We start from the raw sequence: 6,031 nt of genomic DNA on the forward strand, positions 1-6,031 counted from the left end.
TTACACCATGCTGTGGTGCAGAGGGACCTGGGGGTCCTTGTGCATGAAACTCTAAAAGAGTTTCATGCACAAGGACCCCCAGGTCCCTCTGCACCACAGCATGGTGTAATTTCTCCCCATTCAAATAATATTCCCTTTTACTGTTTTTTTCCCCAAGATGGATGACCTCACACTTTCCGACATTGTATTCCATCTGCCAAACCTTAGCCCATTCGCTTAACCTATCCAAATCTCCTTGCAGCCTCTCTGAGTCCTCTACACAACCCACTTTCCCACTAATCTTGGTGTCATCTGCAAATTTTGTTGCACTACACTCTGTCCCCTCTTCTAGGTCATCTATGTATATTGTAAACAGTTGTGGTCCCAGCACTGATCCCTGTGGCACACCACTAACCACTGATTTCCAACCGGAAAAGGACCCATTTATCCCGACTCTCTGCTTTCTGTTCGCCAGCCAATTCTCTATCCATGCTAATACATTTTCTCTGACTCCGCGTACCTTTATCTTCTGCAGTAACCTTTTGCGTGGCATCTTATCGAATGCCTTTTGGAAATCTAAATACACCACATCCATCGGTACACCTCTATCCACCATGCTCGTTATATCCTCAAAGAATTCCAGTAAGTTAGTTAAACATGATTTCCCTTTCATGAATCCATGCTGCGTCTGCTTGATTGCACTATTCCTATCCAGATGTCCCGCTATTTCTTCCTTAATGATAGTTTCAAGCATTTTCCCCACTACAGATGTTAAACTAACCGGCCTATAGTTGCCTGCCTTTTGCCTGCCCCCTTTTTTAAACAGAGGCGTTACATTAGCTGCTCTCCAATCTGCTGGTACCTCCCCAGAGTCCAGAGAATTTTGGTAGAAGAGAAGCCGGGGTTTAAATTTGCATTCCAGGATGATTCTGGGGTAGTGACCAGTTTGGGCACAGGAGAGCGGGACCCAATAGTGCTTTATGTGGCCAGAGCAGGCGATAAATGGCTAAACCAGTTGTGCACCATAAACAGTCAAGTCTGCATCTCTTGGATTTAAGGGAGCGAAGATGAGGGCCGTAACTGGGGGGAATGTCCAGGGTGAGAGAGAGTAATGGTTTTAATGGGGACAAGGGCAGCAAAGGTGAGGGTGGGATTAGATATTTTGTGGATTAGAATGGAGGGCCAATAGCGAGACAGTTGGGAATTTGATAGTGCATTGTAAATGACGGGGAGAATTTTTTTCAGGGGTGGGAAGGGGGATGTGAGTGGAGAGCGATACAAGGGAGTGATCAGAGATGGTCTCCAACAGCAGTGGCTCACTGATTTATTTTTTTTTTGAAATTCGTGGCCAATCATTCCAATTCTTTGTCAAATCACAAACGCCAGAGGTCACCTTGCACATGCCAAGGATCACTCTGCGCCAATGCTTTTAGCCAAAAGGCCTAGAGCCACTGCACCGTTCCTGGAAGTACTGCAATACCAGGTTCGTGCCATGGAGGTGGATGGGTCAGGTCCCCCACACACCTCCGTGGAGGTGGTGGAGGTGGATGGGTCAAGTCACCCCACCCACCTCCTGTTTCCAAAAAAGCAAGCATATACCTTCCTGATCCAGGGAGAACCACCCGGAGGTCATGGTGGCTACTCCCCTGTCAGGTCAGTTACGCATGATCTTAGCCAAAAGGCCGAGAAGCGATGTGGCTCACTGATGACCAACAGGGTTGGGGACAGTACTGAGACAGGGGGAGGCTGGTGTTGGTAGTGCCCCTGCGTGCGACTACAAATCTTTACCTGCTCCTCTTTACTGTCAATGACGATGAGGTGAGACCAGGTGGAGAAGTAATGCATGTTAGCTGCATTCCAGTCCTTCACAGATGCCTGCGAAATACTTCCAGCCGGTGGCACAATGTGTACATTGGGAATCTGTAAACACACTACAAATAGTTACTCTGTGAAACATCAATTCCACGGCTTGTTCATTTCATTCCCCGTTATTACACGGGAGAAAGCAGTGTGCTGTGCAGCTTGGTGGTATCGCTGGTGTCCTAAACTCACTCAGGTTTCTCAATAGAAAACGATCCCCTCTAACCCCACACAGAGGGTGATGATGTCATCGTGGCACTGACACCGCACGAACCCAACTTCCGCCCCTAAGTTACTGTCACTGCCGCGTATCCCCCCCTCAGGTGTTGTCACTGCTCCCATTTTGATCGACTTCTGGATCCATGGAAAAAAAAAGAGCCGAATGTCGCTCAAGAGGCGACCTGACCCGCAGCTGTGGTAAAAACCATGGAAACGGGCCCCGTTTCGGGCAGGGGGCAATTTCTATCCTTTCGGGTGTTACCCACTGAGCCACAGCTGACACTAGAGGGCGACATGGAACATTCAGGGGGCAAAATTGCCCCTATTTGAGAGACCCATTAGCACCTCCGGGGGGTGCTAACGCAGCAGAAGAAACCGCCCGGGAGTTTGCGGAGGTGCTGCCCCTCACCGTCCCGTGCCGACCTCAATGCCCCGCGGGGGAAATTGCCTCACAGGCCCCGGGGTTGGTGCGAACGGCTTCGCTCTCGAGGCCATACCTAAAGGGGAGGGTGTCAGCGCCCCACATCGCCATCTTTACTGGTTTGCCGACTCTCGGTTTGGGTGCCGGGCTACAGGCCCAGTCCCATGCTGCCCTGGTGGCCTAGTGGAGGACATCAGAAGCCTTGCAGAGTGCGCAGCGTCCTCCCCTTTAAGCGAAGGGGAATGGCATTAATTCATGTCAGTGCTACGCGGAGCATTCACGTAGCAATTCACTCGCCGCCCCAGTAGCACCCCACCAACTGCCCCTAATGGAAGTGGACTGGCGAGATTGTGCCTCACTTCCTTTGAGGAACGGGAAGCCCAATTCAATGACAGGAGTGGGATTTATGTGCCAGGCACAGAAAGTCCCAGCTCCAGCTGGTTACCGCCCCCAATCGGGGCAGAGGGCAATTTCACAAGTGACTGTCACAATGTGGAACACCAGGAACAAGTGAATGTCACAATGTGGAACACCAGGAACAAGGGAATGTCACAATGTGGAACACCAGGAACAAGGGAATGTCACAATGTGGAACACCAGGAACAAGGGAATGTCACAATGTGGAACACCAGGAACAAGGGAATGTCACAATGTGGAACACCAGGAACAAGGGAATGTCACAATATGGAACAAGGGAATGTTTAAGCCAATAGGGGAGCACCTTGTATGGGTCTTCGAATGAAGAAACCCTCAAGCACTTTGGTATCAAAAATTGTTGGTTTATTCTTCTGTTTGTAAATAAATTCATCAGCTTTTGCACATTTGAAAGTTGTTTTCTTTCGTGGATTGTCAGAATGTCGCTGATAGCGGGCGGCTGAATGGGTTCTCTGTTCTTTAACGAAGGGAGCAGATTACATCGGACTTACAGCACAGAAAAAGGCTATTCGGCTCAACCAGTCCATGCCGTAGTTTATACTCCACTTGAGCCTCCTCCTATCTTTCCTCATCTAACTCTCAGCATAACCCTCTGTTCCCTTCTCCCTCATACGCTTATCTTGCCTCCCCTTAAATGCATCGATACTATTCACCTCAACTACTCCCGAAAGTAGCGAGTTCCACATTCTCACCCCTCTCTGGGTAGAGAAGTTTCTTCTGAACTCTCTATTTGATTTCTTGGTAACTATCGTGTATTGATGGCCTCAAGTTTTGTTCCTACCCACAAGTGGAAACATTCCCTCTGTGTCCACTCTATCAAAACCTTTCATAATTGTAAAGACCTCTATTAGGTCACCCCTCAGCCTTCTCCTTTCAAGAGAAAACAGACCAGGCTGTTCATCCTTTCCTCATGGGTATAACCTCGCATTTCTGGTATCATCCTTGTAAAGTTAGTAGTTACTGCTTCAGCAAGCCACAATCTGGCATGGAGCAAGATCTCCTCAAACAGTAACGTACCTATTCCCTGCCTGACTAAATTCTCATTGGGTTTCACATGACTGAAAGGCAGCAAAATAAAACAATGAATTGCCCGTTGAATTTGCTGACACTCAAAAAAACTTGCTGGTTAAATTTTTTTTTAAATGTACAGAACGATGACAAATGAATGATTTGGATGTAAATGTCGGGGACATGATAAAGAAATTTGCAGATGATACAAGAATTGACCATGAGGTTGACATTGAGGAGGAAAGCTTTAGACTGCAGGAAGATATCGATGAACTGGTCATTTGGGCAGAAAAGTGGTAAATGGAATTCAACCCAGAAAAGTGAGGCAATGCATTTGGGGAGCATTAACAAGGAAAGGGAATACACAATACATGGGGGGGATACTGAGTGGTGTGGAGGAAGAGAGGGACCTTGGAGTATATGTCCACAGATCCTTAAATGTAGCCGGACAGGTCGATAAGGTAGTTATAAAGGCATATGGAATGCTTTGCTTTATTAGCCGAGAGATAGAATACAAGAGCAGGGAAGTTATGCTAGAACTGTTTACAACACTAGTTAGGCCACAGCTTGAGTACTACATGCAGTTCTGGTCACCACATTACAGGAAGGATGGAATTGCACTAGAAAGTGTGCAGAGGAGATTTACGAGGATGTTGCCAGGACTGGAAAACTTTAGCTATGAGGAAAGATTGGATAGGCTGGAGTTGTTTTCCGTGGAACAGAGGAGGTTGAGGGGAGATTTAATTGAGGTGTTTAAAATTATGAGGGGCCTCGATAGAGTGGATAGGAAGGACCTCTTTCCCTTGGCGGAGGGGGTCAATAATCAGGGGGCATAGATTTAAAGTAGTTGGATTCGCGGGGAGATGAGGAAACATTTCTTCACCCAGAAGGTAGTGAAGGTCTGGAACTCACTGCCTGAAAGGGTGATAGAGACAGAAACCCTTATCACATTTAAAAAGTACTTGGGTGTGCACTTGAAGAGTCGTAACCTACGAAAGAAGGAGAGGGTGGACCCTGTCGGGTGGTTCCCTGAGCGGACTGTCGAACTTGTTTGGCAGAACGTCTCATCGCCAGAGCTTTCACACAAGCACCAAGACGTAGCTTGGTTGGCGGTGAGGAGGGCCCTACCCGTCAGAGCGTTCATGCACAGCTGACGCCTCAACAGCACGGCACGGTGCCCCCGGGCCGGCTGCGGGGCGGACGAGACTGTCACCCATCTCCTTCAGGATTGCGCCTTTGCGACGCAGGTCTGGAAAGAGATGCAGTGGTTGCTGTCGAGGTTCATCCCGAGCAGCTCCGTAACACAGGACTCTGTGCTCTACGGGCTGTTCCCAGGGACACACACCGAGACTGACATCACCTGCTGCTGGAGGGCCATCAACTCGGTCAAAGACGCTCTTTGGTCTTGCCGAAACTTGCTGGTTTTCCAGAGCAAGGAGATGTCCACGTCTGCGTGTTGCAGACTGGCGCAATCCAAGATCCAGGAATACGTGCTGAGGGACGCACTGAAAATTGGCGCAGTCGCCGCAAAGGCACGGTGGGGAAGGGCCACAGTTTAAAGCCCTTCTGCCACGGTAAACCCGGGGGATGGAATCTGTACAAACCCCCCTCGGGCTGTATTTGTAATTTACTTTTTGTGTACATAGAGCACCAAATCTGTAAACACCAATGTCGTGCCATGTACAATGCAAGGTGTGTTACGAAATGCATGTTTGAAAAGAAAAATGTAAATGTACCGTCACCCATTCCGGGCACTGGATTGTGACACATGAAACGTAATTTGTGTGAATGTACCACAATGTATCCCGTTTATTGGACCGAATTGCACTGGAACTGAAAAACAAGAAATGTAACGAACGGAACTGCCGTCAGCACCCAGATGTATTGTATGGGATTGCTGACCGCAGCGAAATGTACTGAAATGCCATTGAATGTACTGTACAGATTTTTTTATGAATAAAGTATATTTTGAAATTTTAAAAAATGCCTTGGGACGTTTCACTGCGTTCAAGGCGCTATATAAATACAAGTTTTTGTTGTTGCTGTTGTTGTGACGAAGACTCCCGGCCACAAGCTCACACCTCCCTATTGATCTTCCCCTGTGCAAAA

At 48.2% G+C, this 6,031-nt stretch overlaps 1 pseudogene; it reads right to left on the reverse strand.

The window, feature by feature from the left end:
• Positions 1 to 1,425: 1,425 nt before the first annotated feature.
• LOC139257736 (U2 spliceosomal RNA) lies at positions 1,426 to 1,673 on the reverse strand (annotated as a pseudogene).
• Between the last annotated feature and the right edge of the window lie 4,358 nt (positions 1,674 to 6,031).

This window comes from Pristiophorus japonicus, unplaced genomic scaffold (assembly GCF_044704955.1).
Source record: "Pristiophorus japonicus isolate sPriJap1 unplaced genomic scaffold, sPriJap1.hap1 HAP1_SCAFFOLD_903, whole genome shotgun sequence".
Lineage (NCBI taxonomy): Eukaryota > Metazoa > Chordata > Chondrichthyes > Pristiophoridae > Pristiophorus > Pristiophorus japonicus.